This window comes from Trichomycterus rosablanca, chromosome 7, assembly GCF_030014385.1.
Source record: "Trichomycterus rosablanca isolate fTriRos1 chromosome 7, fTriRos1.hap1, whole genome shotgun sequence".
NCBI classification, from domain to species: Eukaryota; Metazoa; Chordata; class Actinopteri; order Siluriformes; family Trichomycteridae; genus Trichomycterus; species Trichomycterus rosablanca.
Genome location: NC_085994.1, coordinates 3639518 through 3654071, shown reverse-complemented (window position 1 = coordinate 3654071; position 14554 = coordinate 3639518).

Here is a 14554-nt window from a genome sequence, read left to right as displayed (position 1 = left end):
TACATACATGTGTTTAGTCTTGTTTGGTCTTTACTGGAAACACTGGGGGGGGTAAGATCATGTAATATCAGTCTTCATTCATTCATTCATTGTCTGTTTTACCTTAGCTGTATTCTATTCAGGTCACCAGTCCATCACAGGCCAAACACACACATTTCCACACACACTTATGACACTTTTAGTATCTCCAATTAACCTGGCTGCATGACTTTGGACTGTGGGAGGAAAACGGACCTCTTGTTGGGAACCCAAACAGCCAAATCCACACAGAAAGGACCTAGATTTCTCCACCTAAGAATCGAACCCAGGCCCTTCTTGCTGTGAGGTGACAGCTACTACCATACAGGCTTACTGACTATGGTTCATTTACATTTTCGACATTAACCAGACAATTTTATCCAAAGCGACTTACAGGACTGTGACAGCATACAGTCTGAGCAATTGAGGGTTAAGGGACTTGCTCATGGGCCCAACAGTGGCAACCTGGCAGTGGTGGGGCTTGAAGCAGCAACCTTTCAATTACTAGTCCGATAAGATAAGATAAAATATATACTATACACCGATCCGCCATAACATTAAAACCACCTCCTTGTTTCTACACTCACTGTCCATTTTATCAGCTCCACTTACCATATAGAAGCACTTTGTTTCTCTACATACTTTCTTCAATGGTCAGGACCACCACAGAGCAGGTATTATTTAGGTGGTGGATCATTCTCAGCACTGCAGTGACACTTCTATTGTTTCATCAGTGGACACGTTCTGATCACTGATGTAGCTGGCGAGATATATTTATTTTAGGTTTTGAAGATGTTTAACTAAAAATCCCAACAACACTGCTGCACCTGATACACTCATACCAGTACGACACCCATGTTATTGCCATGCTAGTTTCATTGTAGTGCCGAAAATGGTCCACTGTCCAATCATCATCTAGTCAGTATGGGTCCTATAGGGATGACTTTCGATCGATAAATGGGGTATTAAAATGTATTGGAGGGCGGGTGACAGTGTACCGTGCAGCAGGTGGTTAACAGTCAGTAATTGTATACTTTGTTTATTAAAATCACTGTTAAATTTGATACATATGATAAAATGACATGCTGTAACATTATAAAGAACAGGCCACCTTTTTTTAACCCGAAAATTAATCCCGTTTGGAATGCTGTCATACGAGTCCGGAATGGTTCTCGGAGGGACGTTGGAGCACGCTTTAGGAAGAAAATCTTACAAATCCTCCAGTTATGAAGAAAGTGGAGATTTACATTACAGCCTGCACTTCTGAACTACCGTAAAGTTTCGATAACAATTAAACCTGGTGACTCAGGAGGCCTCAGTGACACGAGTGGAATGTGCTTGACGTCATCCTGTGTTTTTATTAAACCGCTCATTAGCAGAACGTTGGAGGGCGTTATCATTCTGAAGAACGTTATTAATAAGGAGTGCACTTGGTCCTGTAAAACTGCTTTAGGTTTGTTGATTGTTTTGGGGATTTCCAGTAAGACGGACGCCCACTGCATTGGTCCCAGTGGTGCTGTTTTTAAATAGTTGAAGTAGCTTCCTTTAAACATCGTATGCTTACTAGTGGTAATAAATTCGGTTTATTTTATGGACTCGGGTTAATCTGAGTCACTCAGTAATGTGATCCGGTTCACTTGATTCACTTGTACTGATATCTTGATTGCGATTGATTTACTGCATGAAAATGCATCCAGATATCACCTGTCGTCCGTGCACTCATCTTCTGTAAATAAATCCTTCTCTCTTAATTCTCTTGGCACCTCACACTTCTCTTGTCAGTTACAAGTTGACACAAGTGGAATCTTGATCATGGGGGAGAGGGGGGTGGACTCACCTACCAATCAGATGGGTATATTAATGGATCAAGGGTTCAAGGGGGATGGTCAACAACAAATTGCCATGGTACCTTGACCCAGTCAGGCAGCCACAGTGGCACCAAAACAATAAATAAATTACCAATGGTCAATAAATTACCATGGGGAAAGGGCTATGATACTCCTTAAGTGGTACAGTACTAAAGTAGCCTGTAAGCATTTGCATTTTAATAATAATATAACTATATTTTGTTGTTGTTTTTGCTTACAAGAAAATATGCTGCATTACTAATCTATACCACTACTACTGATAATAATAATAATAATAATAATAGCAAGTGCATAAAATCAGCCACATAACGAACACCAGTGTGTTTAACTGCTTATTTATTGTAATATTTAACTTATCACTTAGATTCACGGACTGGAGTGAGTCCGCGGTGTTTCCGGTGAGCCTGCTCACTCGCCCTGTGCACTTAGCAGCAGCCAGTCAGAGGACTCATAGGATCTGGGTTAATTGAGACCTCGGACTCGTGATTCCTGATTCAGTACAAAGATTCGAATCATTAACCCGGGTGATTCAGGAACCGCCCAGCTCTAATGCCCAAATACTGTATGGTGGAAACTAACCAATCATATAACGGTTCATTGGTTATTGGTTCTGAGTGGCAGCCCTGCTATAAATCCCAGCCTCATGAGGCTTTCAATGTACAGTTTATCTGCAACTGGCTCAAAGAGGTGGCATTTAGTCACATGATCATTTTGTAATGGTACTGTTGGGGCATTTTGCAACTGCTGTCTTTTTTATTTTGCAGTTTTTGACCATTTGATCATACAGTGCTATGTTTAAGACTCATTCATTTATTCATTCACTGTCTGTTTTACCACCGCTTTATCCTGGTCAGGGTCGTGGTGGGTGCAATTTACAGTTTTTCTCAGTCGCTTTGGTGCATTTCTCACATCACTATTAACATTTGCACAACAGTAAGTGCATTTCTCAAAACAATTAGTACAAACTGCAAAACCTAGTTGATAACCTGCAAAAGCGTGTCACTTGCTCAAAATAGATAGTTCATTCCTCAAAAGCAAGTATTCATGTCAATGAAAGTGTCTGTGGCATCAAAATAAAAAGTCCTGACTGTAAGGTTCTGTGGCGTCAGTGGTACTTACCACTCTTCCCTGATGTCACAGAGCCTTACAGAGCTCAGTAGAGGAAGGCCTTAAATAATAGGCCTTCCAATTAGGGCGAATTGCCTGCAGCTGTGGGCTGGCTTACTTAAGCCAGCTCTGCACAGCAGCGGGTGTCGCACCTTTTGTCTGCTTTTGTTTCTTTTGTTTGTTTTTTCAGTTCGCTGGTGGCAGCGCATCCACGCTTTTATAGGCCAGACGGTATCCCCTGGTGGCATGTGCCATTAGGGTGTGTAGACTGCAAGGTCGAGGTAACATCTTTATTTAGCCTATTGCTTTAGCGTGGTGCGACGCCGTGCAGCCCTCGTGCTGCCTTTTCTTTATTCGGTTAGCGTTAGCGGTGCTGCTAAACAGCAAGCGATAGCGCTTGCAGCCGTATCCGCATTAACCTCTCATCTTAAGTGGTCATTTGGTTTCGTAACCGCTGGATGGCGAGGCCGTTAAGTGTTCGGCTCTCGCGTCAACATCCCCGGTTCGAATCCGCACTTCTGAGGTTGGCTAACTGATTTGTTCTTTTCTTCTCTTTTCAGATCGGCGAACTTCATTAGCTGCAACCTTCAGCGAAGCCACGCCGATCGCGTCCTTCCCGTAGCCCACCGCCGTGCGGGGGGCTATTGATGTCCGGTAGTCCTTAACTCCCGTGTCATATTGCTGTAGTGCCTTAGCGCTTTCAGCTTGGTGGGTTAGTAACTGCCTGATGGTGATGCCGTCAAGCGCTCGGCTATAACGCCATTACCCGGTTTACACCCACCGCTTTATTCTCAGCGATAGTGGGATTAGTAACTGCCTGATGGTGATGCCGTCAAGCGCTCGGCTATAACGCCATTACCCGGTTTACACCCACCGCTTTATTCTCAGTGATAGTGGGATTAGTAACTGCCTGGTGGTGATGCCGTCAAGCGCTCGGCTATAACGCCATTACCCGGTTCATACCCACCGCTTTATGTTTCAGCGCCTGTAGGTTCAGTAACTGCCTGATGGTGATGCCGTCAAGCGCTCGGCTATAACGCCATTACCCGGTTCATACCTAGCGCTTTATCTTCAGCGTCTACACACACCCCCTCACCCGCGCTACGTTAGCGCGGTGGCAACACAACCGCCATGCACCGGCGCGACCCGGGTTCGCGCCTTGCATTAATCTTTGTTTTCCTTTTTCAGTTTTCGTTGCCTGCATCGCCCAGCGGTCTCCAGCGGGGTTCATTATTGGTTTTGTTTTTGTTTTGTGTTTTGTGTTTAATTTTTCATTTAAAAAAATAAAATTATTGTTTAAATTAATCTCCGCACTTGAGTCCTTTCTCTCCCACGTGACACTGACACCATTGTTTATGAACAAAATAGTCAAATGGCTTTGTCATGTTTTCATTACGACAGTTCACTCTGTAAGTGTTTTCCAATGCAAAATAGTCAGATCATGGTGACACTACCTGAAAATGCTCAAGACAGCACTATACACTATTAGCACAGCCATTTGAAGTTAAGTTACACACGTTACTGTATTTAGTGAGGTAAATGAGTACAAGACACTGAATACGTATGTTTCACATTTTTACTGCATATGCTTTTTGCAATTCTAATTTGTTCACAGCATTGTGCTAAAGCAAAGTACAAACTTATCTACAACAAACATAAGAAACACCCTTTGGGTAGAGCTGTGCACAACTGTAAACAATATTGCAGTACATATTGGAACTGAATTGGAACATACAACATACTGATTTTGACAACTAGTTCAAAATTTTTGTATGTAATGATTTAAGCAATGAAATGAGGACTATTAGTTTCATAGGGAATGACTATTCAGCATTCATAAGTATAGTTAATTTTGACTGACATGACATAAGCAAATGATAATGCTATAAAACAGCAGAGAATTGTATGGAAGCAATTGATGCATGTCCAAAAGCATTTGCAATTTGTTGGAAGGAATGAGAAACTGCTCCTATGATGTGCACAAATGACTAAATCTTGTGGAGGTTGAACTAACAGTTATGAGAATTTTAATTCTGATCAGAGAAATGCACCAAAGCACTTGAGAAAAACTGTAAAGGGCGAAAGGTAGAAAACACCCTAGACAAGTTTCCTGTACATCAGGGCAAACACACACAAACACTGGTTTTCTGACTGGTGTAAGAGACCAGCAGGGCGTAAGACAGTAAACAGTCCGGACAAGTCGATACACACACACACACACACACACACACACATACACACACACAGTAATTTAGTAGCTCTATTTAATCTGACTGCGTGTCTGTGGACTTGTGGGAGGAAACCCATGTGGACACAGGGAGAACATGCAAACAGAATCAAACCCAAGCATTTCTTGTTGTTAGAAGACAGTGCTATATTAAGCATTTTGAACTATCTGTCTGTCTGTCTGTCTGTCTGTCTGTCTGTCTGTCTGTCTGTCTGTCTGTCTGTCTGTCTATCTATCTATCTATCTATCTATCTATCTATCTATCTATCTATCTATGTATCCCTCTGTCTATCTATCTGTCTGTATGTCTATCAATCAATCTGTCAATCAATCAATATATACAGTGTATCACAAAAGTGAGTACACCCCTCACATTTCTGCAAATATTTCATTATATCTTTTCATGGGACAACACTATAGACATGAAACTTGGATATAACTTAGAGTAGTCAGTGTACAGCTTGTATAGCAGTGTAGATTTACTGTCTTCTGAAAATAACTCAACACACAGCCATTAATGTCTAAATAGCTGGCAACATAAGTGAGTACACCCCACAGTGAACATGTCCAAATTGTGCCCAAATGTGTCGTTGTCCCTCCCTGGTGTCGTGTGTCAAGGTCCCAGGTGTAAATGGGGAGCAGGGCTGTTAAATTTGGTGTTTTGGGTACAATTCTCTCATACTGGCCACTGGATATTCAACATGGCACCTCATGGCAAAGAACTCTCTGAGGATGTGAGAAATAGAATTGTTGCTCTCCACAAAGATGGCCTGGGCTATAAGAAGATTGCTAACACCCTGAAACTGAGCTACAGCATGGTGGCCAAGGTCATACAGCGGTTTTCCAGGACAGGTTCCACTCGGAACAGGCTTCGCCAGGGTCGACCAAAGAAGTTGAGTCCACGTGTTCGGCGTCATATCCAGAGGTTGGCTTTAAAAAATAGACACATAAGTGCTGCCAGCATTGCTGCAGAGGTTGAAGACGTGGGAGGTCAGCCTGTCAGTGCTCAGACCATACGCCGCACACTGCATCAACTCGGTCTGCATGGTCGTCATCCCAGAAGGAAGCTGACGCACAAGAAAGCCCGCAAACAGTTTGCTGAAGACAAGCAGTCCAAGAACATGGATTACTGGAATGCCCTGTGGTCTGACGAGACTAAGATAAACTTGTTTGGCTCAGATGGTGTCCAGCATGTGTGGCGGCGCCCTGGTGAGAAGTACCAAGACAACTGTTTCTTGCCTACAGTCAAGCATGGTGGTGGTAGCATCATGGTCTTGGGCTGCATGAGTGTTGCTGGCACTGGGGAGCTGCAGTTCATTGAGGGAAACATGAATTCCAACATGTACTGTGACATTCTGAAACAGAGCATGATCCCCTCCCTTCGAAAACTGGGCCTCATGGCAGTTTTCCAACAGGATAACGACCCCAAACACAACCTCCAAGATGACAACTGCCTTGCTGAGGAAGCTGAAGGTAAAGGTGATGGACTAAACCCAATTGAGCACCTGTGGCGCATCCTCAAGTGGAAGGTGGAGGAGTTCAAGGTGTCCAACATCCACCAGCTCCGTGATGTCATCATGGAGGAGTGGAAGAGGATTCCAGTAGCAACCTGTGCAGCTCTGGTGAATTCCATGCCCAGGAGGGTTAAGGCAGTGCTGGATAATAATGGTGGTCACACAAAATATTGACACTTTGGGCACAATTTGGACATGTTCACTGTGGGGTGTACTCACTTATGTTGCCAGCTATTTAGACATTAATGGCTGTGTGTTGAGTTATTTTCAGAAGACAGTAAATCTACACTGCTATACAAGTTGTACACTGACTACTCTAACTTATATCCAAGTTTCATGTCTATAGTGTTGTCCCATGAAAAGATATAATAAAATATTTGCAGAAATGTGAGGGGTGTACTCACTTTTGTGATACACTGTATATATATAATATATATATATATATATATACTGTATATATATTTATATGTCTGTCTGTCTATCTATCTATCTATCTTTCTGTCTGACTGTCTGTCTGTCTGTCTGTATTTCTATCGATCTATCTATGTCTGTCTGTCTATCTATCTGGTCAATCATTTCAATTCTGATCTGAAGGGTTGCAGAGTTACAGTAAAGGAAGACGGGTTTACAAATCAGAGAACTGCTAATTTTATCTGACTTGAATTAATGTGATTCTTTATTTATTTCTTGACGTGACTTAGTACTGATTTTATACCGGCAGGCCAGAGTTAAAGATGAAATGCTGGAGCACATCACGAGTTGAAGGCATTGCCTCTAAATCACTGTAGTTCTGTAACTGGAGGCTCCATCCTCCCCGGGTTTGTACCGGCGTGGCTGAACACGGGCTGGTGGAAAGCTGAGAAATATCATCACTGAGCTCCTGACAGCATTATGAAATAGTACAGAACAAATTACAGCAATATAGCGCTGTAATCACATTTGTATGTTATTTGCTTTTGATCAATGATGTATAGTTTTAATTCCGTGTTTGAGCCCGGCCTGTGCATGCTGGGTAGTTTATCATGGATCGCGAATACTAAATTTATATTAATTATAGATTAATCTTCCTTGAGAGGATCTGCAATAAAAGCTAATATTCTTTTGCTCGCCTGCTTTAAGCCGGGTCGCTCGTAACTGTAGTCCTGCTGATGACTAGATCATTTATTTAATGAAGGAGGAATGATAACATAATAAGCAGCTTTTCTGAGCTCATTTTTTATATCGGGTGTGTTTCATCTTCACAAAAGAGAAGCTTGTGATCGCTGTGAGGCCTGTAAAAATTTATTTTGGGGCGTTTTGTTGATTTAAAGCACATTTCTGAGCTGTGAAAGAGCACGGCCTGTGATGTATGTGGTGTGAAATGTAATGTTACCACTATTTTATTTAAACGTCATCTTTAAGTCCTGGTCAGGGTCATGGTGGGTCCAGAGGAATACACCCAGGATTTGTTTCCAGTTCATTGCCAGGCGTGACACGCTCACTTACTTACCTTCACAGACACACAGGGGTGATTTACTATGATCAGACGAGGCTGTGTGATACCGTCTGGCCCATAGTACCTGTGTTGTATCAGTACTAGGTGATGCTGTGTGTTCCATCCCGGTGGATCTATCTATCTATCTATCTATCTATCTATCTATCTATCTATCTATCTATCTATCTATCTATCTATCTATCTATCTATCTATCTATCTATCTATCTATCTATCTATCTATCTATCTATCTATACAGCTAGCTGTCAACCTATCTATCTGTCGACCGATCGGACTATCTGTCTGTCTGTCTGTCTGTCTATCTGTCTATCTATCTGTCTTTCTCTCTGTCTGTCTATTATTTATCAATCTGTCTTTCTGTCTGTCTATCTGTCTGTCTACCTGCCAGCATGTCTGTCTGTCTGTCTGTCTGTCTGCCTGCCGGCATGTATGTCTATCTGTCTGTCTGTCTGTCTGTCTGTCTTTCTTTCTTTCTGTCTGATTGTCTATCTTTCTGTCTGCATGTCTGTCTGTCTGTCTATCTTTCTATCTATCTCTATATCTGTCTGTTTGTATGTCTGTCTATCTATCTGTCTGTCTTTCTGTCTATCTATCTATTTATCTATTTTTCTGTCAGTCCGTCTGTCTGTACATCCATCCATCCATTTGTCCTTTTGTCTGCCAGTCCGTCCATCCATCTGTTTACTTGACAATCTATATAGCTGGAAGTGTATTCCTTAAATGTATGTTTTGCTTCCTATTGTATATACAGTACATATAAAGAGAGAGAGAGAGAGAGAGAGAGAGAGAGAGAGAGAGAGAGAGAGAGGTCAGTAGTAACAGTATTGGTAGCTGCTGAAGTCTCATAATTAGCGCAGTGATAATCTCTTTCCATGCATCACACACTGACAGAGACTCAGGCTCCATTATCCACACGCCTGGTAAGCATTTAGCCAACAGAAGAGCTGCACAATGGACATAGAAAGAAGGAACACTTGCTCTTCACTACAGCAGATGAGTCCAGATAGATCAGAATAAACGGAGAGGAGCGATATCTGCTCGGCCGAGGGCCGCTCCACAGGGCCGACACCGAGCAGCTGATAACACGAGTCTGGACTAATACGCTCGCTAAGCTAAATGAACACATGAACTGTCATGCCCATTCAGTGGTCTCCTAATAGGAACTGTAACGTATAACTCGATTTGTACGTAGTTAGTGTCACTGTGCGCTATAAAACCGGGGCGTTAGTGGTACTGACGAGCACAATATGTAGCCGGAATAAACTGGTGATGAAAATGAAACCTGAATGAAGTGAATTAAATTCATTATTAAACGATCACAATTACATTTTAGCTGATTAGATTTTATATAGAGCTTGTGTGCTGTGGTGTAAAATAATATTACGTCTTTACTGGTCGCCTCCTGTATTGTGTATTTGTCACATTTAGCAGACACTTTTATCCTAGGTTATCCTAAATAAATAAAATAGGTTAGCTCCTGCATAGCTTACTGACCTCTGGGAGCAATATATCCCATCCAAGCCCTTTTTTAGCCAAGACAAGCTGTCCATCCCTAGCAGCTTAGCCAATTAAAATTCTTTTTATTATGTTACTCTTAAACATTACAATATTGTTGTCTTGTTTCATTGTAATTATTATTTCAGTGTCTTTAGGTGTTCTTGTTTCAATCTCGACTAAACCACACAGTTGTTCAGCTTGGCGTAGTCATACAGTATATCTTTGATTATCATATATCTCTGATATAATTATTAATTCATTGTTTTACCACCGCTTTGTTCAATTCTGCGTGAAATGTAGAAAACACCCTGAACAGTTAATCACAGGGCAAACACACACACACACACAGGTCAATTTTTGTATCTCTAATTAACCCAACTTACTGGAGCATCTGGAAGAAACCCACTCAGACATGGTGAGAACATGCAAAATCCACACAGAAAGAACCTGCACTGCTCCACCTTTGAACTGAACCCAGGACATTTTTGGTGTAAGGCCACCCTCAACATAATAATACAAAATAATATAAAAAGTTGCACAGTTGTCTTTTGACATTTAACGATGGCACAGTTCATACAGAAACACTTTTATACATCACACACACACACACACACACACACACACACACACACACACATTACTGTACAAACTCCACTACACACTTTTACTAAACACCCCCGTCTGACTATTTTACATCACACACACACACACACACACGTTACTGTACAAAATTTATGCAAACCCCCACCTGTCTCCTTACACTTTTATACATTACACATACACACACACACACACACACACACACTATGGGGTTTGCATAAATTTTGTACAGTAACGTGTGTGTGTGTGTGTGTGTGTGTGTGATGTAAAATAGTCAGACGGGGTGTTTAGTAAAAGTGTGTGGTGGAGTTTGTACAGTAAAATGTGTGTGTGTGTGTGTGTGTGTGTGTGTGCCACCATCAGTATGATAATATGAAATAGTAACGTGTGTTTTGGGGATTGAGTACAGTAATGGGTGTGTGTTTGTGTGTGTGTGTATGTGTGTGTGTGTGTGTGTGTGTGTGTGTGTGTGTGATGTATGAAAGTGTAAAGATACTGGGGGTGCGTTTTTGGTGGAATTTATACCTTGATGTGTGTAATGTGTAAAGCTGTAAAGAAACAGGTGGGGGTTTGTGTAGAGTTTGTATGTGTGTGTGTGTGTGTGTGTGTGTGTGTGTGTGTGTGTGATGTATAAAAGCGTAAGGAGACTGGTTGGGGGGGGGGGGGGGGGGGGGGGGGGGGTGTAGATTATGTGTGTCAGGACGGGAAGGTGTTAAGACGGATGGCCCGTGGGTAAAATCTCTTCCTGAATCCGGTGGTGCGTGTTGTTGCGTAGCCTCTTCCCCGAGGGGAGCGGGGTAAATAATCCATGGTGGGGGGGGTGTGGGGTCTTCATAATGCTCTCAGCCTTCTTCTGACACCTTTGCTTTTTAAGTTATTAAACATGCCATGTATGATTTATAGTATATTATACAGTGATAGTGGGGGTCGTCTAAAGCAGCCAGTTCACCTGCTGCATGTTTTTAAAGAAGTGAATTTAAACTGGAGTATCGAGGAAATAAAATAAATAAAAACAAAAAACAAAGATGTGGGAAAACAGTGGCTAAAAGTGAGGCTCCAACTCAGGTCCCTACAACAACTGTAACTGTGCTGCACCCACTCTACCAGCTGCAGCACCATACCACTTCTAAAGATTTATAATAAATTAATAACTATATAATATTTCATTAATCTTTTATGGATAAACTTTGTTAAATAATGTATTTATTTACTTTTAAAATGACCTACATATAAGGTGGCTAGGCGGCTCGGTGGGTAGCACTGTCACCTCACAGCAAGAAGGTTCTGGGTTTGAATTCCAGATGGTGCGATCCGGTTCCTCTGGGCGCTCCAGTTTCCTCCCACCGTACAAAAAGCAATCTGTCTGGTTAACTGAAGATACGAAATTGCCCTAAGTGTGTGTGTGTGTGTGTGTGTGTGTGTGTGTGTGTGTGTGTGTGTGTGTGTGTGTGTTGCAAACAAAACATTTGAAGTTCATATAGAAAAAGAATTATTTCAGTACTATAATAAATCTCTCATCAAAAGCTGACGATAGATTAATATTATTATTAATAATGTTATTATTATTATTGTTATTATTATTATTATTATTATTTTTATTATTACTATTATTATTATAATGAATAATTATTTGTTATTATTACTATTGTTATTAATATTAATAACATTATTATTGTTGTTATTATTTTATTATTATTTTTAATAATAATTGTTATTGTTATTATTATTATTGTTATTATTATTATTATTATTATTGTTATTATTATTATTATTATTATTATTATTTATATTATTATTATTATTATTGTTGTTGTTATCAATTATTGTTATTATTATTATTGTTATTTTTAATATTATTAATTTTATTGATTATTATGATTATTAATGCCGTTTGCAGGCCAGGCCTTTTGTACCATGTAAAAAAAGGATCTTTTAATTAAACGGGCACAAATTCCCACAGACACAGTGAGAAATCTGCAGAAAGTTACTTTCCAGAACAGTGAAGGCTGGCGTAGGTGCTGAGGAGGAAACTATATTACTGCTTATAAATGGTCAGTTGTAGCTCAGTGGTCAAGATACTGTACTTGAACTCAGAAGGTGGTCGGTTCAAACCTCACCACATTGCCAGATGCCACTGTTGGACCCCTGAGCAAGGCCCTTAACCCCTTAATTGCTTAAACTGTATCAGTCATAAGTCCGCTAAATGCTGCAAAAGTAGATGTATGTGCTTATTATGTAGTTTAGATATTATATCATCACTTATTGCTAGAATAATACAGAATAATAACAGTAAGAAATTAATAATATGATAAAAACTACACTTTCAACTTCATGTAGAACACATTTGGGATGAACTGGAATGCCGCTTGCAAGCCAGGCCTTTGTGTACCATGTACAAGAAGTGCTAAACCTCTGTAAAGGATCTTTTTATTAAATGGGCACAAATTTCCACAGACACACTGAAAAATCTGCAGAAAGTTACTTTCCAGAAGAGTGAAGGCTGGTGTAGGTGCTGAAGAGGAAACTACACCGGCGAGGCATAACATTATGACCACTGACAGGTGAAGTGAATAACACTGATTATCTCTTCATCACGGCACCTGTTAGTGGGGGGGATATATTATGCAGCAAGTGAACATTTTATCCTCATAGTTGATGTTAGAAGCAGGAAAAATTATCAAGCGGGAGGATCTGAGCGAGTTTGACGCGGGCCAAATTGTGATGGCTAGACGACTGGGTCAGAGCATCTCCAAAACTGCAGCTCTTGTGGGGTGTTCCCGGTCTGCAGTGGTCAGTATCTATCAAAAGTGGTCCAAAGAAGGAACAGTGGTTAACCGGGGTGACCGAGGCTCAGTGATGCACGTGGGGAGCGAAGGTTGGTCCGTGTGGTCCGATCAAACAGACGAGCTCCTGTAGCTCAGATTGCTGAAGAAGTTCATGCTGGTTCTGATAGAAAGGTGTCAGAATACACAGAGCATCACAGTTGCAGGGCTGTTTTGGCAGCAAAAGGGGGACCAACACAATATTAGGAAGGTGGTTATAATGTTGTGCCTGATCGGTGTATATTATTGCCCATAAATGGTCATTTGCAGCTCAGCGACCAAGATACTGGACTTGAACCGCCAAGCTGCTACTGTTGGGCCCTTGAACAAGGCCCGCAACCCTCAATTCCTCAAGTTGTACTCAATCGCAATTGTAAATCACTTTGGATAAAAGCATCCACTAAATGCTGCAGATGTACATGTGGAATGTGAAGGTCCAACACCACACCAGTGACTGACCCCACTTCCTGTGGAAAGCCTTTCCTGGAGAGTAAAAGCACTTACGTCCACAAAAGCAGCTGCCAAGTCTGTATTATTAGTCATGGATGTGAAACGGGCTCATGGTCAGGTGTTCACATACTTCTTGACATGACCTGCCTGAAATATAAAACCATTGTGATCGTCAGTTTGACAGTTTGTCATTTATTTGCGCTTTCACGCAGCGTAATGGTCTCTCTGACCCTGCTTGAATGTTGCAGTGACCACAGAGGCCATCTATGAGCTGTAAGCGTCCATTTCCTTCCTTTAATAGCCCGTCCATTAGCCATTTACATGGGACTATCGATGGGAAGCACAGAAGCGGATTCAGGCGGGGCTTTCGGCGTTCTCTAAGGCGTGCATTGTGTCGTGTTGCGCTTGGCCTGGGTACACACAGTACACGCTCATGTTTGTGTTTGCCCACGTCTCAGGGCACCGCAGGGCCATGTTCAGCAGTGCCACCCAGATCCTCGCTCACAATGAATCCATTGTCTTGGCGAAGGCTGCATTACAACATGGCCTGTGATTTGTATACAAATGATGAGCAGAGGATGTGACTCGGGGCATCGGGACCATAAACACTGCCGTTCTGTAGCTGGCACAAAAACGGCCTGACTGCAGCAGTGGGGGCTGGATCATACTGGGCTTTGATTCCTTTCATTTTTTTAATCTATTACATTTTTAATTCTTTAGAGCTAAATGCCTTAAAAGGCATGATGGTAAATAGGTATACCATGACAATATTTTCAACCCCAAATCAGAAAAAGTTGGGACAGTATGAAAAATGCAGAAAAAATCAAAACACAGAGTTTCTTACATTTACTTTGACTTTAATTTGATGTCAGACAGGATGAACCTGAGATATTTCATGTTTTATCTGCTCAACTCCATTCCTGCATTTCAGGCCTGCAACACATTCCAAGAAAAGTT